Source organism: Cygnus olor, chromosome 13 (assembly GCF_009769625.2).
Source record: "Cygnus olor isolate bCygOlo1 chromosome 13, bCygOlo1.pri.v2, whole genome shotgun sequence".
Taxonomy (NCBI): Eukaryota; Metazoa; Chordata; class Aves; order Anseriformes; family Anatidae; genus Cygnus; species Cygnus olor.
The window spans coordinates 4,194,273-4,212,808 of record NC_049181.1 but is presented as its reverse complement, the minus strand read 5'-3'; the positions used below and the strand labels follow the sequence as shown (position 1 = coordinate 4,212,808).

General features: G+C 37.2%; 1 long non-coding RNA gene across 1 annotated transcript in view; it reads left to right on the top strand.

The window, feature by feature from the left end:
- The first annotated feature begins 383 nt into the window (after nucleotides 1-383).
- LOC121077385 overlaps nucleotides 384-18,536 on the top strand; it is a 153,086-nt gene continuing 134,933 nt past the window's right edge. The window contains exon 1 of the long non-coding RNA XR_005824010.1: nucleotides 384-989. This is a non-coding gene — a long non-coding RNA (uncharacterized LOC121077385). The remainder of the gene's footprint in view (nucleotides 990-18,536) is intronic.

The following is an 18,536-nucleotide window of genomic DNA, read 5'->3' as shown; positions in this document are numbered from 1 at the left end:
GCAGTCCAGACTGAATATGGTGTTCATGAAGTGTTAACAAGCTGGGTTGTGGAAGGATGGATGCTGCTGCAGCCAAGGCACTCTTGACTTTAAGTGTGGCAGCATCTACAATCTGGTAAATCAAGTGCAAAAGATATCCTCTGCTAATGGCTCTCTAGAGTATTTCAGAGTAATACTTAAATTACCACAGTGCTGGTGAAACAGAGTATAAACAGGATTCTTACATGACCTGTATAGCGCTCTCGTATGAAAATATTTGAGGTATTTTGGACACCACAGTGTAAATTTAAAAGGCACTTTATTATTATTATTATTATTATTATTTTAAAGTGGCTATTGCACATACTTCTTTCAACTCATTTGGAAAAATAAACTGATAAGTTTGCAGTTTATTCCCAAGACTGATACTGTCATGGGTCTCCAGTAGGGCAAAGCTTCCAAGTGACATCTGTAACTTGGAGAAGTAGCATCAAAAAGAATAGGATGAAGCTTAGCAGGGAGAGGTACAAAATGCTGCACTATGGGCATAACAGCCATTGACTCGAGTGACTTTTACTGAATTTAATTTGTTGACAATTAACACCATGTTCTGGACAGTAATTTGGATATTAGCTTAAAAAAACCCACACCTTTCTTCCAGGCTCAATGCCAACAACTACGCTGTGCCTTAAGAAACCCATGCTGTTTACTGCCCCCCTCAGGGAGGAAGGGAGCACCTGCGCCCGGCGCCGCCATGTTAGGCTCTTCCTGGGGGCGGTGCCACCATGTCATGCTCCTCCTTGCTGCTGCCCGGCTGCCTTTGGGAGGTGGCTGCACAGGCCTTTGGAGTGCCCAGTGGCTATTGCTGCGCCCAGCAGCGGCCCGGAGCTGTTCTGCGGCCGTTTATCTGCCACGAGGTGCACGGGCTCTGCTGCCACTGCTGGTCCCGCAAACCCCGCAGGTCGTGTTCGTGGCGTTACGTGCCAGGGAGGAAGCACAGGCTGGCTTAGGTGAGAAGTTAAGCGCTAATTACCAGTGTTGCATCATGGAGTGACAGCCTGCAGTGGTGTGCGAGTGTATGGCTGTGCATGGCGCAGAGCAAGCTTTTCTTAGTTTCATTGAAGTTTCTCCTGTAGTTTAAGGTATTGTGCAGCGTGCCCCGCTGCTGGGGAGGATCCAGGGGAGAGGGATGAAACGGTTTGAGAAGTCTGCACAGCTGAAAGAGTTTTAATTGCGCAGTTTGAATGAGAGGGAGGGAGAGCATGATGAGTCTCCAAATGTCTCCAAATTGCTTCAAAGAGAAAAGGAATAATTTGTTTTCCATTGCTTCTGGGGACAGGATAAAGAATCATGGAATTAAACTGCAGCAAGGAAGATTTAGGCTAGACATTGAGGGAAAAATTCCAGTTGTAAAAATAGTTATGTCCTAGAACATATTGCTTGGGGACATCCCAGAGTCTGTCACTGCACTACTTAGGAGCAGACTAACAAGCATTTTCCAGGGATAATTTAAGCAGAGTGGGTCCTGCTTTGGCTTACGAAGATGAATTAGCTCACTTCTCCAGGTCCACCTTTCTTTCTGTGTTACAAGTTGATTCAAATCATGAAGTAGATAGGATTTTGCTTTTGAACTAGCTGCTTTAGGACAATAGTCAAGTGCTATCTCTCTGCTGTCCACTGCAAGGATGAAGACAGAAGAGAGACAGGTTAGTCTTGCTTTATTTCCAGCAGTTGCTCTTTGTTGTAGAGAGGCTTTTCCTTCCAAAAGAAAAAAAAAGAGATGTTTCTTTTGCTATCAAGTGTCTTGCTGCCAACCACAAATTACAGCACTTTATTTTCTTTGGATGCTTTTCCCTTTGCTTTGATTGCAATTGCAGTGTATTTGCTGAAGATGTCGAACTGTAGGGTTTGTTTTGCGTTCCAGTGTACAACAGAATAGATGAAATCTTTATTAAGTTTTAACATTTCATAAACTCTGCTGAACTATCTATATGCCTAAAATTGTGCACGTACCTAGATGCCTTGATAAACCAGTGCCATACTTGAAGGAGAATAACCTACCATGTTTACCATACTGAGTTCATTAGAATAAAGGGCTAATGCATTAAAAATGAAACTTTATGATCCATACTGGACTTACTTAATTTACAAAGTGTGTGTGTATGTATATATATATATATGTGAAGGTTAATGCTATGATATGAGATGGCCAGTGTCTTATTTTGATGCTTGCTTGTAGTAACAGTCATGTAGTCTTACTTATAAATACGTGCCAGTACGCATGTACAAAGACTTCCCCTTTAAAAAGAGCCGACCATACCAAGCTTTCAAAATATTGGTATTTCCACTGTCATTTCCTTATCGCCATTTATGACAATTTTATTGAAATAGTTCATTCTGACTATATTTCAAGAGAGAAATAGCTTGTAGTTTTTGCTTATTAAGGAGGAGTTACTCTAAGAAGGCATCGTGGCAGATTGAGTAACTTTAGAACAAGGTTGTTCCATTTGTACGCTTGGGTGGTGCACTGGGCCTTTTGCTCAGCGAAAGCAGTTAATGGTGCCTTTTGCTCTTCCCTGACACAGGCATGGTGCATCACTGTCACTGTGTCAATGGCGATGCTGTCTGTGATGTGAATTAGGCTTGGCTTTCTACCTTAATTATTCTGTCACCACACCTCTGCTGTTTCAACACAGTGAACGCTTAGGTACAAAAGTATGCCATCATTTTTCAAAATATCTTCAAATAGTAGAGTTAAAAGAACTAAAGGTATTATTGGAGGACAGAACTAGACTTAAATGCCTGTGAAAAGAAAAATTTCACCACTTTAAAATTGCCACTGTTAGTGGCTTTTGGGTTTTTCTGTGATTTCTAGGCTTCACTGATGACACAAGTAGATAATGTTTCTTAATGTAGTTCTCTCTTTTATTCTGTTTTATTATTTGGATATCTTCACAAAAACTTTGTTAGTATTCAGCTGAGTTCAACTGCCATTAGCTTCCATGCCAGTGAGTTTAATTGTCTGGACTTGATGTTTAGGAAACTGTACCACTTATTAAGATATTTATATTTTCTATATAATATTTTCTATAGTGGTATCATCTGTGTGTGGAATTGGAAAAAATGTTATTTTCACAAAACTAATGTATGTTTTGTGCGTGGCTAGAGAAAGGGAAAAGAAAACGTTGGTTTGTGTTTTGTCTTGTTCTGTTGGTCATATTGTACTCCTTTTATCCTTCTTTTTAAGTATTTTTACCTTGGAATAAATCTAGAATGTTTATATTGTTTGGTGCAGGGTCTCCGACAAGATGGATGTGAGTGTGAAGGAGGGGCACAAAGTGAAACAAGGCATAGCTGGGCCTAAACAGTTTGGCTAAGATTTGGTACTTGATGAGGCCTGCTTAATTCCCAAGCAGCAATCTGACCAAGTATTTTCTGCCCAGGTTTCCTGTGTGGAGATGATGGATGAAGGGAAAAAGCATTTATTGCAAGTGAAAGGGGTAAAAATGGGAGTTCAGTACATTTCTAAGAGTATAATTACTCTATCCTACTTACTTCTGAGTGTTGTAACCATTGCAGTAGTAACATTGCAGTTGTAACCTTACAACATATCTGCATTGTTTTAAATAAAGACTCTCAGGTGGTAGTATTTTAAAGAGGATCACAGGAACTTAGTAAGCATGAGCCAAACAGGCTAGGCTCATGAGGATGATTTTTTTTTCTTCCTTTTTTTTACATAACAACGATAACAGCAGGAACTGGAGTTAAATTTTAAAAAGGGAATTCTTTTTTCTTTGAGTAGAACAGTCATCAAGAACAAATTGAGAGGAAACGTTTTTGAAGGGCAGCAAAAATAATTGTTTATGTTCCTGCACTTTCAACTTTGAAACTGACAGAAACATAAGCGGAGGAGTGCGGAGTCTGAGTAGTCTGAGATACTTCCAGATGTATTTCAAGTTCTGTTAACGATAGCATCGTTCACACTGTCCTTGGTTGTGTTCAAGAGCTGTGCAATATAGGTGAAAGGAATTTTAAGCCAGTTTTGCTTTGGAAATTTTGGCCAAATATGGTCCAAATGGTCTTAGCTGACACCTACTCTAGAGAATTTCCTATGTACATCCTGATCCTGTTGGCTCAGTATAGCAAATGCTTGGTAGGAAGGTATAAAATTTTTGAAGACATTGTCTTTTATCCATACCTGTGTGTCATCAGCTGGTTCTGTACTAGTCTGTACCCCTAGCTTGAGCCCCACGTTGTTTCTGCTGGAGCAAAGGACAGCCAGGGATGCTAGCTTTTGCGTTTATTACAGCTGTCCTTCAGATAGCTTAATACTTTGCATATTCATTTTATACTTTCTTTCCATTCAGTTACATCATGTGTCTCCATACAAGTAAATATGAAATATCAGTCTCTGTTCATTTTTCTTCTAGTAGCAGGTTGGTTTTTGGGTTCTTCTGAGATGATTTCCATATGAATCAGTGAAGTAGAATGATTTTCCGATTGTATTAAATATACTAGACAAGTAGGCAGTGATTGGTCTTTAGGGACCTTTCTGTCTATCTATTGAAATACTAGAATGTGCTGAGGATTATAGGCCAAAAACTACTGAGAGGGGTTGAACATGTTTCTCTAGGGTTCAGATACCTTTTCTGTTACTTCTTTTGCCTTCAAGTAAACTCAACACAAATTACTTTTTGGAATTCAGTAAAACTAATGTTCTTTATTCTCCTTTTGAACTCAGCTAACATTTAACCAAACCCATCTTGACAGTTTACCAGATCTCTCTGGATTTCCTGAAATCAGCATGACTCTCAGTCACTTGACAGGAATTGGCTTCATTTCGAAGTGTGAAATGGTTACAGGCAGCTAGAAGTACGTAATATATCCAGGAAGGCAAGTTTTATTTTTAGGTCAATGACAAAGATAATTTTATATTATCTTGTGAGTTGTGCACCACACACAGCTCATGCTTAGTATGTTGAAAATAGAAGGCTATCAATGCCTAAATTTGTGTAAGTACTTCAAGGATTGCTCTATTCAAGGTACTAACTCATTGATTAAACATGTAGACCATTTACTGAGTACACTTGATAGTTAATCAATAATGCTCTACTCTATTCGCTGACATTATCAATATTTAACATTCAAAATAAAACCTACCAAATTTTCTGTCCTATATTACTTCTGTAACTTTTTATATATCAATGTTATATATTGGTATAACTATCTTATATAACAGTCTGTCCCAAACTACTTTATAGACTGTGATCAGTGAATCTAACAACTCTCTTAAGCAGTGGACGTTAAGATTCATGTTTCAAAGAGTTCTGAAGTACTAATAAAATCTCAACATCATATAACTTGTGCTGGATTTTTTTTTTTAATTTTAGTAACGTGATTTTGCTTTCTTGAAATTCTTCATGGCTACTGATGTAGATTCATTATTCTTTCTTGAAAGACTTCAGTCATCAGTTGTTTTATTTGTTGTTGTTCGTTTGTACTGCAGTATGCTCCAAATTGGAGTTGAATCTTTGTGTTTTTGAGAAATTCTTTTCAGTATCTATCTAAAGCATTTGCTTTGACTGACTTACAAATAAAATAAAAAATAAAAGCACACAATTCTGAAAAATTCATTCATACATTCATTAACAATATATGCAATACTACAAATAGAATTTAGCGGCAGCAGTCAGTCAGACTGTTACATGATTAAAAATATCCACAATGATGCACTTCGAACATTCGTTAAAGAACATGTGACCCAATACATTTGAACTTGTCTAAAATGTTGATCATTCCATAGTCTGATGTCCTAATATTATCACTCATTCTTGTACTAATTTTAAATTAGAAGCTGATGAAGTGTTTTGTTATGTTTTATGAGTAAGAATTCTGATGAAAAGAAATAGAAGAAAAACTTGTGAAAATTTTCATTGGTTATATATTTGTGCAAATCAGATGAAACTTTTTGAGTTGGCCTCTTCTCTTTGCAAATCCAGAAACTAAACAGACTTGTTACATGAATTCATATTGTATGTAGAAAACTGAGAAGTTGATTGGTTTTCAGCTTCACTAAGAAGAAATGATCCCTGACAGCTTTTTCATGGCATTGTGACATTGTCAACAGAAGAGTTTTTTTCTTCTTATCCAGGTCATTCCATTTCATTTGATAATGGATTAGTATTGTGCTTTGCAGCTAACGGTATGGTGTCATAGAGGGACACCATGCTGTCAAGAGTTCTGGCCTGAGCCCTGACCTTTAACCATACACAAAGGTATGATTTGTTGTAAGTCATGTTATCTAGTAGTGTGATAACTACTGTGGCTAGCAGTACTGCTTGTGTGACTGCAGAGATCTTAGTGTGACACACCTGAAGGATGCAGTCTGTGCTATAGTTCAGGCTGGAAGATCATGGCTGACAGAAGTAATCTGTGCAGTCTAATTTGAAATTAGCTCTGGTGTGCCCCGGCATTGTTAGGATCTACCTTGAGTTGGCAGCAGAAGGGCAGAAATGCCCTTAGTTGAGGAACAGATTAGCAGATAGGAGAGAATGTTAGCTAAAATGGTGCTCAGAGCTTTAGCAATAGGTAGGCAATTGAATCAAGTATTTCTGTCTCACATTACTATCACATTTATATATAATAGGCAAGCATGTTTCATGTAAATGTCATGAGAATCCATTTTATTTAATTGACTAGTCTCAGAGTATCTCAGGAAGGAAGGGTTATGGTATCGTAAGCTTTAATTATAAACCTCAATTATGATCCTTCTGGTTCAGCTTCTGCCATTTTTGTAAATGCTTCTTTTCTCTGCATAAAAGCAACGGTTCTCATTATGTCTTCCTTTTTTTTTTTTGTAAGAGTATTTTAATTAAAAGTTCAAGTGGAACTGGAGCTTAGGGAAGTTAACGAGAGTAGGAACTCGATGAATAACGTACACATGGTGAACTTCTTATCAATGAGTCTAATCCTAAAATCAGAACTGGGAACATTCTCTAAATCTTTTTTATTTTTTTTTGCAGTGATTTTTTATTTAGATGAGGGAAAAAAAGCCAAAATACATATAATGACATTTTTAAATAATGAATTATTATTAATAATAATAATAAAGCTAAAGCTCGGTCCCATTACTGACAATGACAGATGTTCTGTTGACTTCAGTGCAGTCAGTACTTGCCTCTCGTAACTATGGACAATACAGGCAGAAAAGGGAGCTGAAATCTATTTTTGCATTTCACAGTCATTAGGATGCTTTATATCCCTTTTTAACACAGAGTTACTTAAAAGAGGATCATGTTAAATGCCAAGAACCGCCCCAGTATCTGCTAGGAAACAATTTCTGATCTCTGAATAAATGTTTAGTTGCAAATAGTGCACTCATATCTGCAATCTTTATCATCCTTGTTTCCATCATAGGCAGGATTGTCTGTTTCTTTCCTACAGAGAAGGAGATAAACTGACAGCTTTATATATGATTCGTGCTAGATAAAAGTTTGTTTGAATTCACAATGTGGTTATTATCATTTGGGATATTATGTGCCTGCATAAGTCATTGTATAAAGGATTAAAAGCCTAAAAATATTAATAATAAAACCTCCAGATCTAATAACTTTAGAGATTAGAATTAATTGAATTAGTCTTTGATCTTGGGTGTTAAGTTTTTAAAGAAAAGTTCAGTAGGCATTTGCTATTCTGTTCTCAAAGAACCAACCTACGTGTAGGATTGGAATGCATCTGTCCAATCATCTGTGTGGGAAAAAACGGATGTTAAAAGCAAAGCTGAAGAGATTTTTTCCATCCTGCTTTGTGTCAAGGTTACCAAACCTGAAGTGGTTGCTGTTCAAATGCTTTAGCTTGACCAGTTTCACCAAAGTACTGGTAGGAAGTGGGTCAATTGGAAACATCTCTTTGTGTGGTATATCTGTAGAAAATGTATGGTAAATTTAAATAGATTTGATAAGAATCCGGGTTAACAAAGATTTGAGTGAATAAACCAGGTAGACTTTCTTTTTAACATTTAAATTGAGGACTTTGTGCTGAAATAACTTTACTAGCTGATGAGGTGGTGGTAGTTAAAAATGGTGAAGCCTTTGTGTATGGCTCTTTGGACATAATTATATGGATTAAAGTAACACCTAAATTATTCAATATCCATACCTCAACCAATTAATACTAGCGGATCTATGCCACATGACTATTGCTCTGTTGCAATAAGCTTCATGGCAGGTAGATGAGAACTGTTTATTCAAGATTATTTCTATGTCAAAATTGTAAAGCTATTTCACTTCGTGTTACTCCATCATCATATTTGTGTCTAATGCAGATGGCCTCAATTTCCTTTTGTCAATTACACAGGTGTGTAAGTAAGGTATATGCTGCTGTTAGAATCCCAGTATGATAGAGAAGGCTCTGTCTCCTGCTACTTTCCTCACTGCATTGGAAGTGATAAACACACATCTCAACATCAGGCCTGGCTGCAAGTCATGCTTTTGTGTGTAACTTCGCCTATATATTTGTTTTACCCTTTATTATTCAGAAAAGCTGTAAAACCTTGTTCATTGCTACGTGAATGTAATGAATTCCAAGCACGAATATTTCTGTCAGATAGTGATATTTTGTCTGAAGAGGTTTACAATTATGAGGAAAGCTTTTAAAAAAAAAAAAAGAGACAAAGCAAAGCTACAGGAAACGAATATTTAGGACATGTTCTTGAATAGTTGCTGCTGTCCGAGATGTGCTAGGCTACCTGATGGTATCTTAGCAACTTTGACAACCTATTAAAACATCTTTAATTATATCTTGTACCATTTCCGTTTGCCTACAGCGCATCTCCAAGCATGTCTTTGCATGTGCCTGTATGTGATAGAGGAATTTAAATTTCTGTATTACATTTGCTGTGATAATTAGTAAAGCACAGGGAGTATTTCAGAATGAATATTTTATTCCACTAATTCATCCTCTTAATATTCAAACTGACAAATTTATTTTTGTGTTGATACATTCTAAATTATGGATCAATTGCAAGCATTTCTGTGTGAAACTGATTCCTTGGTTGTCATTTTTTTGAGTTGTGACGGTTACTTATGTTTCTTCAGATGAACCATGTGGCAACATTTACTTCATCAAGTCTCTAATGCATACCTATTCATTAAGCGAAGAACTTCTCTACTAAGTATCTTACTAAGTATTTTGCTAAACATAGACAAATGAGATAGCACATAGCACATGAGATGTGCTTCAGTACTTGGCTGAAATGAAGTTTTCAGCCAAGCTTCATTTCAGCTACTACATTCTTGCATGAAGAAAGGACTTGATATTTGCTATTCAAAACTAAGGGATCTATTTTCTTCTCCCTCCTTTTTATTCCCCCGTTTTCTCTGTTTACTAAATATTGAGGTGCTCTCCAGCTTCATGTTGCTATACAAAAACTAGTTTCCTGAATGGAAAATGCAGACCCTTTGAGGGTAAGGGTAACAGAAATGAGTGCCATCTCATCAAGAGACATGGAGACAAATGCAAAGGAGATCATGGTTGGTTAGGCTGACTTGTAGTCTTTCAGAGGTACCCTGTTTAACCTCTGTAGTTCCTACTGTGTTATTGCCTTGGGCAATGTTGCACCACCCCACAAAAGTCCTCCTTTTGCACCCAGTTCCAAAAACATGCGTGGTGGGCAATGTGTTCTGGGGCGCTGCGCTCCTCTGCTCCTGTCCTCTGGGGGTGTGTAAAGTAGGCAGCTGCCAGCCTCCAGCTCTCAGTAGGAGTCACAGCACAGAGTGAGCCCCCCAGTCAGACAAGGGGGCTACCTAGTCTCCGTGGGTGATGTGATCGTTAAGACAGCCTACTCAGAGTGGGTTTTTGGGTGAGTAGACCTTTGCATGTCATACCCGAGTGTGATTTCTGAATGGAGAAATACCACCTTCATGCTTCTCTATTTCTCTGAAATATAACTAGATACCATTACACATGTACTTAATTAGCAATCTCAGTAAAGATTAGATAAAGAAAAAGAACAAGGGACTTGATTTACCATGACCTTAATAGGTAACGTTCTCTTTGGGTTCAGTGAGGTTTGCATCTTCCTGCTTACACAGAGTTTAAGACACCATGATTCATTGTGCCATTAAATGATTATGACATGGGGGAATTAGAAAAAGGTAGCAATGCTCAGGAGACATCTTTAGCTTTTATCATGCATGAATATCTTGGAAGTGACTGCTGCTGTATCCCCTTTTTTACTCTAAGATATTCCTTCGGGTTAAATATAGGGGTATGAATTTGTTCTGGGAACACCCAACACTAAAATGTAGTCTTTTGGTATCTTTCTGAGAGAGGAAGAAACAAAAGTCCTCTAAAATTGGCAGGGCTGACCTTAGTATGCCTTTGCTCATAGCTGATAGAGGTAAAGTACTTAGGTCTGACCAGGTCCTTTAACTGATTGGCAAATATAACGGAGTGCATTTAGTGGTATAGTCTGCAAAAATTGAGGTCAACCGTTGAAGTTATCCCTTCAAGATTGAATAGGAAGACATGTATTCTGACCCTGAAATAAAAATGTGGTTACTGCCAATCTAATCCATGTTAAAATCATGAAAGAACTGGAAAACATGGTGTGCTCGTGAAACTGTTCAGGGTGGCTGGTGTAACTCTTACATTCAGGAACAAGAAGCCCTGCAACAATAGAAATCTTGTGCTTATGTAGCTTCTTTACACTTTAATCATTCAAGAATAAGAAACTCCTATTGCAGTAGTGATAATGTCTATATACTTTAATATCTTCATCCCAATAAATTGACTGTATATGGTAGTCTGGCTTTGTATATGATCATATGTATATATGGCCATACGCTAATAACAAGAAGAAAATAAACTCTTATCATTTAAGGTGCTTCAAGATATAAAAAGTTTGTGGAAATTGTTAGTGCAGAATTAAAAATGTAAACTAGTGAGACAAGAAGGTGTCTCATTAAGTTAGTTAAAAACCCTTAGGCTGAGAAGCAGTTCCCCAGAACCGGAGAATCTCGATTTTCTATGTGACAGGCTACCATCTCATTTATAATGATGATTTAATCATAAGACATCCTTTCTTTTAAAAGGAAAAAAAAATCCAAGTTCTAATGAACAAGAGTTATATTGAACAATTCTGTCACTTCTTCTTTTAGCTGACAGATATTGCCGTTGGATTACAAAGTTTCATTTAAGAGAGAGTTTCATTATAAATGTTTCCAGTGTGAACTGGTGAATGGTAGTCAGCTGTGATTATCCTTCAGTTCATTACAGTCCTGCTTCTAACTTACACTTCTGAGATCCCATTTCTGAAACGTATTTGAACTCGATTAAGTTGTTCTTTTTTGATCTGAAAGGCCACGTCAAACTGGAACCTTGAAAAAATGTCTTACAAAAATGGGTTGCATGAAGTTTTAACTTCATAAGCAAGTATCAGTAGAAATTAAGGAAACATCAGTTCTATGTCATCCTCATTGTTTCAAGAAAATGAGGCTTAAGTCAGATTGCTGTAAATACATTTTTTCTCGAAGTTAGGTTATTGGAAAAAAATTTTCATCAATGAGGATGAAGAAGTGAAGGCAGTGGGCTATTTTGTGGGGCTGAGATATTATAATTAACCATGTTAAAGGATGTATTTCTGAAATCCTGAAAATTAATACTGGAGTACTGCAATGAGCAAAATGGGTTGTATGGTGTTGATACAGAGAGTGTATCAAAGTAAATTAGTTAGATAAGACGTAGGCATTTTTTAAAACTCTTAAAGCTTTATTAATGGTGATATACATAGTTACGATTATTGTGGAAGCCATTTAACTAATGATAGGAATATACTTGAGCATTATGAGAGATATTAGATGAGATTTTAAGTGGTTAAGAAGCTACTTAAGTACTTGAGAAATTTAACTTGCAATCCTCTGTTGTTTTGAGTTAACTGTTTGAAATGAGTATCTAAATAGCATTTCAGTAAAAAAAAGATAGTAGGATAGTACTGTCTGATTTCCTTCTTATGTTCCTTACATGCCACTCATTTTACACACAGTTTGTGTTACCCAACCTAAATATTTTATTTTGAGCCTGAGCGTTAGAGTGCTAGGTTACCACAGGCTGTGCTGCAGCAGTGTTGAAATATCTAGAAGGTATTTACATAGCTCGAAGTGAAGCTTGCGTAATAATTTACAAGTAGAAAGATCATATTCTACTCAGTATTTACCATGATTCAAAATAAGGATGACAAAGGAGAGACATGAGTGAATATAGCAAAACTCACGGTATTGAGCACGTACTGTTGTGCTGTGTAAGCCACACAGAATTGTTTCTATCCATGGTTGTATCACTGTGGGCAAAGCTGCAAAATAGTTGTACGTGTTAGTACATTTTCTTAAAGTAAAAATCATTCATATTATTGTATGAACATTCATGATAAAAAGGGTACATCAAATGCTTATGGAAAAAAAAAAGCATTATGAGTTTCTAATAGTGTATTTAAGTTACTAGTTTTTATTTCAAGTTGACTCCTTGTTGCATTGGGAAAATCATGTTTTCTTCTATAACATGCATCTGGAAATTCCTGTAATTGTTTTCAAGCATGTGGAAATATCAGGCTTTTTGTTTTAGTTCACTTTTTTTCTTGTAATCTGACTTCTTTTTTAATCTAAAATGTTGGGGAAAACGTCTTTCACCTAATGATTGAGAGGGAATCAACAATATTATGAGATGGAGGATAGCGTAAAGCTAAAAATCGGTGGTGTTGTAGAGAGGAACTTGTTCAGCTTAACTGCATTTGAAAAGTAATTTTTAATTCTGAAAGGCTGCAGAAATCTTCAAAATTCAGTAGTTCTTCAGTAAAATAAAATTTGAAAGTGCTTCCATTAAAATTAATTAGAAGATGATGCTTTGTCTTCCTACAGCTGGCCTCAGGGTGTTTTTAAAATTTAAAATTAAGCTCTAAATATAACTGACTTCTATAATTTTTAATTGATGTCCGTTTAATATATTCTCATAGAGCTTTGCTTAAAAAAAGTGTTATGCAAACATAAGCACAATAGCTCTGCATCACAACTAGTTCTGTTTACAAGGTACTTAATCATGGAAATGCAAAGGGACTTCCAGAATTTCATAACTCATGACTGCTGAATTGAGTGGCAGACATGCGCTTGGGTCATGAACTAATGCTGCACTCTCTTCCTAGGCACAGATCTTGCTAAAGGAGCTGGAGTTGTAGTAGTAGGTTTTCTATGTTTGGCAGTTAGTATTGGTTACTGATCCTCTCCATATATCTTACAATCCCAAAGTAGTTCATTGCTGGTGTTCTTGTGAGGAAGCTGTTTTGTTTGTTTTGTTTGTTTTTCCTAGTTTTTAGGTGAGGAAACCAAGCCATGTAAACCCTAACAAATGGACAAAGATTTGTCCATTGTTTTAACCAGGCCTAGGGAAAATTGGGAATTGGAGCTGGAAGAGATGCTTTTCTGTCCCTGAGAAAACTGTCTCTGGACTGATTATACCAGTGATTTTAACTGATTTTATCTGTGTATGGTAACAGATGCCACAGACAGAATTTCTGAAGCTCTGTTAATAATGTAAACGTAAAAATACTTCTTAAAAATACTGGCTACTTCGTAGGGTGTGGCAGAGAGCATTGAAAGGGTAAAAGTGACAAAACTCAAGGGTAAGGGTAAAGACATTTGACTGGGTAAGGCAAAAGCTGCATGTGCTGACAAAGCAAACTAAGGAATTCATTTCACTGTTTCCCATCGACAGACAGATGTTTAGCCATTTCCAGGAAAGCAGGGCTTCATTACGTGTAACTGTTTCTTGGGAAGATACTCATTCCACTTCAGCACTTACGTAAAACAGATTAAAAGTTGATTAATTCATGACTGAGAAGCACCACCAGAAGTTATGACAGATAGTAGGTGTACTGAAATGCACTCTGCGTGAACCTTTCTCTCTTTTGACGTATGAGCAGCTTTGAGCTCCCTTATTTCTGCGCCGCAGTCAGGACCTGGAGGACATCCTCTTCTAGGAGTTGAGCTGGATAAGAGAGTTCAGCTGCTTGAGTTCAAAATCAGCTCCTTTGCTGACAAGAGCTATGGTGAAAAAGCCACGTAGCAGGTGTATCTGGGCCTGGTTTCATTTGGACCCTGACCCAGACCTTCCAGCTCAGCTCTCTGCTGCTCCCTGTTCCAGTTTTACCATCTTTGCAGGAGCAGCTGGCCCTTGCTGTTCCCCAACATGCCTGAAGGTAGGTGGGACGAATCTGATTTCTGTCGTTTGTTGCCCAAAGAGGGGACATCATATGAATGTAGATACCTTTGGCACTTTCTCCATACCGGTACCTTGTGTACCGGTCTTGTGTACAGCTCTTTAACAGTATTGATTAATAAAGCCTCATTGTTAAACAGCGCTGCAAGAGTACCACGGTAATAGACCCACGGCACATACAGAGGGAAATTGTAGCATAAAATGTTTATTAGGCATTTTTCAGAGGGCCTAGAAAGAACATTCAGAAAAAGTAGGCGTGGAACTTACATTTTTTTAATTTCTTTCAGCCTTCCTTAAAAATACCATACAGATTTCAGAGAACCTCAATTAACTATTTGCATTTGAAGATCTGTGAGATTTAGAATACATTTGTATCAGTGCCCAGTATAAACTTTGTGCTGTAGGCGATTCTTCAGTTCAGTGATTTGTTCAAGGTCACATACTAATTGTTGGCAGAGCTAAATAAAGAATCTAGGAGTATCTGCTCTAACCAATACATCATACTCATTACTGGTTATTTTTCTACTGACTGGCTGATGGCTCTGGGACATGGTGTCTGGCTGACTGAGTTATTACTTTCTGGTTTGCAGAAATTCATAAACATTGAATGCTTCAACAAATAACTACCAATCTTGAGAAATGAATGGAAAAGTATCTTTAACCTGCCCTTTCTTTATATAGAATCTCAGATTTATTGCCAACTTCATGATGAAGTTTGCCAAGCTTATTTTTTCAGTGGATAAAATTATGACTTCGTGATAAATTCTAGTACTTTGGTAGTTAGACTAGTGCAGCATGGTGCTTCGAGAGCAGAACTCTTTTTTTCAAGAGAGTTCTGAGTAATGACCTGTGATATATTGGCGTACTTCACAACAAAAAACACTTAGTTGTTTCTTTACAGGGAACCTGCCATGTGGGATGTGAAATTGTAGGTATCTGATCTCTATTGGGCATGATGGTTTTATTAGAAGTTTTCTGTTTAGTGGTTTTATTTATTGACCTTTTTTTATCTTTCCAATTTCTTTGAATGAACTTCTGTTACAAGGAAGCCCTCTAATGTCATGTGAATATAAGGGAAATAATATTTTTATAAATGTTTATGTATAAGTAAATTTATATTTTCTTTAGCTAATCTGAATCTAAAATGTAATGACTCAAATTATTTTTTATCCTAACTTAGGCAGCTGAAACTCGTGGGACAGAGCAGTGCTTTGAAACAGGCTTGATGCAGATTATCTCTATGCTAATGTCTCTGTTAAATGAGAAGCAGCACCTATGGAAACAAGAGCAGTTCACAGGCAGTGAGGAAAAAGACTGTCTTTATGCTTCTTTCTCTGTTTCTAATTAGGAAATTCACTTTCAGTAGAAACTGTGATTTACATACAAGTGCTTGTGGAAACTGACAACTAAATTACATTACATGAATGCTGTTCAGTTCCAGGCTTTCGTGTCACAGCATTTTGTCTCTGTATTTTTTTTTCCCTCTGTTGAATTCCTCTGTCTGGGATATTCTTGTCTTCTTTAACAGTGCCTTGAAATAGGCAGTATGCAGAGCAGTTTTGGAAAGTTAAGAGACTACTTCCCCTAAAATGGGAGAGGTTAATGAAAACTGCATAATATGCTTTTAGTAGCACAGAAAGGAAAAAAAATCTGCTTTCATCCTGAAAATAAGATTTATGGACTGAAAATAAACTTCTCTGTTGGCTATCAGCCATTAATGACATTCATAAGGAATGTTCCCTCTTTCACTGTTCAGAAAATTTGGTAGGGGCTGAAATTGGGGGAGTAGAATAATGAAAAGAGATTTGCTTCTATTCCTCTCTGCTGAGTATGGCTGTCACAATATGATTATCTTATGTTTCTTTGTCACTGCAAGTAAGACAAAGTGACTTCCCAGCTGTTAACGGGAGATTGACATTGCAGTAGATCTTTTACAGTCAATCAGCTTTCAGCAAAAGCAAAGAAAATGAAAGTAAGAAATGGCAAAAAAAAAAAAAAAATCAGGAGGAAAACCTACAATTTATGTCCATCACCAGAGGCATCTTAACTGCATGTTTGCAAGCACTAGTAAGCCTCAGGAGATTGATTTTGTACAGCATTAATAGGATTAGATTCAGTTTGTCTTTGTTCTGACATTCTTTCTTGGACCTTTGTAACAGCAAAGAGGTTTCTCAGGCTTTGGTCTCAACAATTCAGAGACAGGTACGTAAAGCGTCTCAGGAACCTGGAATACACAATCCATAGGCAGATTGCTTACATGGGTAGTACATGTGGGTCTCAAAACAGTATGACTACAAGAACTTCTAAACTCCAGTACCAGTGTCAGTTATCTGATAACATGTTTTAAACAGAATCATAGAACATCCCGAGTTGGAAGGGACCCATAAGGTCCAACTGCTGACATGGAGCCAGGATGGGCCAGGTAATTACATACAGCTGGAAAACATGCTGCTGGTGAGGCTGCGTCTGTAATACTGAATTCAGATTTCAGTCCCTCAGTTTGAGAAGGGTGTTGACAGACTGGAGAGGCCAGAAATATGGAGCGTTGAGCTCATCACCCTTGAAGAGAGGCTGAGGGAGCTGGGTTTGTTTGGGCTCAGGAGGATGAGGCGCACAGGGGGTCAGGCAGTTTGCAACTGCCTGGAGAAAAGGTGTAAAGATGACAAAGTTTTTTTTTTTTTTTTTTTACATAAAAGCAGAAAGTAAAGCAAGAATCAAGAGGTACAATATCAGGATTGTATTCATAGTGCATATTGGAGAAAAATACTTTAGTAGGAGAGTAGAAAAGTATTGTGACAGGTTGCTCACAGAGGCTGGACATTTTAAAGGCTTAGCCATGCAAGGCTGATGCGAGTGAGTACTGCTTCATTCAGGGTTCCTTCTGACCAGTGTTCCTTTGATCCCTATGATTTTAACTCATAAAATATTAAAGTGAGGTGAAGAAGACAAAACTAGAAAAACAATACTAATATTCACTGTGTTCTCTTGATCATTTTCTTTTTATGTAAGAGTTTGTAGTAAGCAGAGTCCTCTCAGTGGTTGTGTAAGAAAGGGAAAAAAAAAAAAAACAGGAAAAAATGTTAAGAAGGGGATGACACCATATGTCTAGGTTCTCTTTCCATCTCTGTTTTTTCAGAAATCAGAGTGCATTTGTGGCAAGAAGTTTACTAAGCCAGCAGTGTCATAATTTTCTTGTCTATACAGAATAAGTCACATTGTATTAATCTAAAATTTGAAAAAGGTACTGCTTATCATGGATTTTAGGTCTCTATTATTGGTTGAAAAAATCATTGGTTCAGTAGATCTTACAACCATTGCTGAAAGTCTTTACAAGTAGCTTGTAGAGCAGTGAGAAAGTGAGGTGAAATTGTAACCTGAATTTCTCAGTGTTGCAGAACCAGAAGTGCTGGACATTGAACTGAGCAGACAAAACTCCTTCACTCTGTTCTTGAGTGCCTGTATAGAAAATATCTTAAGTCCTGCAACAGGGAAATTAGCCAGCCATTCTTATCAGCGGACGTTCATTTTTATCCACATTAGAGATGTAGCTTTAGCAGACAAGAAGACATGTTGTGTTCCTTTAACCTCTGAAGCCAGCCTTAGGATGCTAATCTGTAACTTGTTAATGGCCCTTTTAATTAGACATCCCTGTTACTGGCTCACCAACTGTGCAGCTTAGATGCTACTTGTTAAACAAAAGTAAAAGGCTAGGATGCAAATTAGTCCCTATATTTTTAATGAGTTGTCTGTATTCACCAGTTGAGGCTCGTCTTACACCAACCTGCACATACATCAAAAGAGAATCATTATAATGCAATTTCCACAGTGAATAAATACAATACTGTAAGGTGGATCTATTTTCTAGATGCAATTTACTGTATTTTATTGCTCTGAAGTAACTGAAAAAACAGGTTTACAGAATTTCTTCATTCTTTCTTGCAAGTGAAGCAAGATTATGATCTGATAGACATCCTTTTGTGGGGACAAATACAATGTCAAACTCCCTCGACCTGCATCTCCACATCTGCTGTCTGCTCAGGTAACACTCAGTGCTTGCATCTGAATTACAGATGCATTGGTTAAATGATCCAGGCTAACTGAAAATCTAGTTTCTCCCATGTGTGAAGAGAAAATGGAAGCATGTCATCTGTGTTAGTTTCATCATAAATTTGATTTTTCAATTGGATTGCTGTAGGTTTGACAGCTTTTTTTCTCATTTATTTAAACAGTATAATCATACTCAAAAATTTTGAGAACAAAAATGGGAATATTTCTTTAAAAATTCCAGTTGT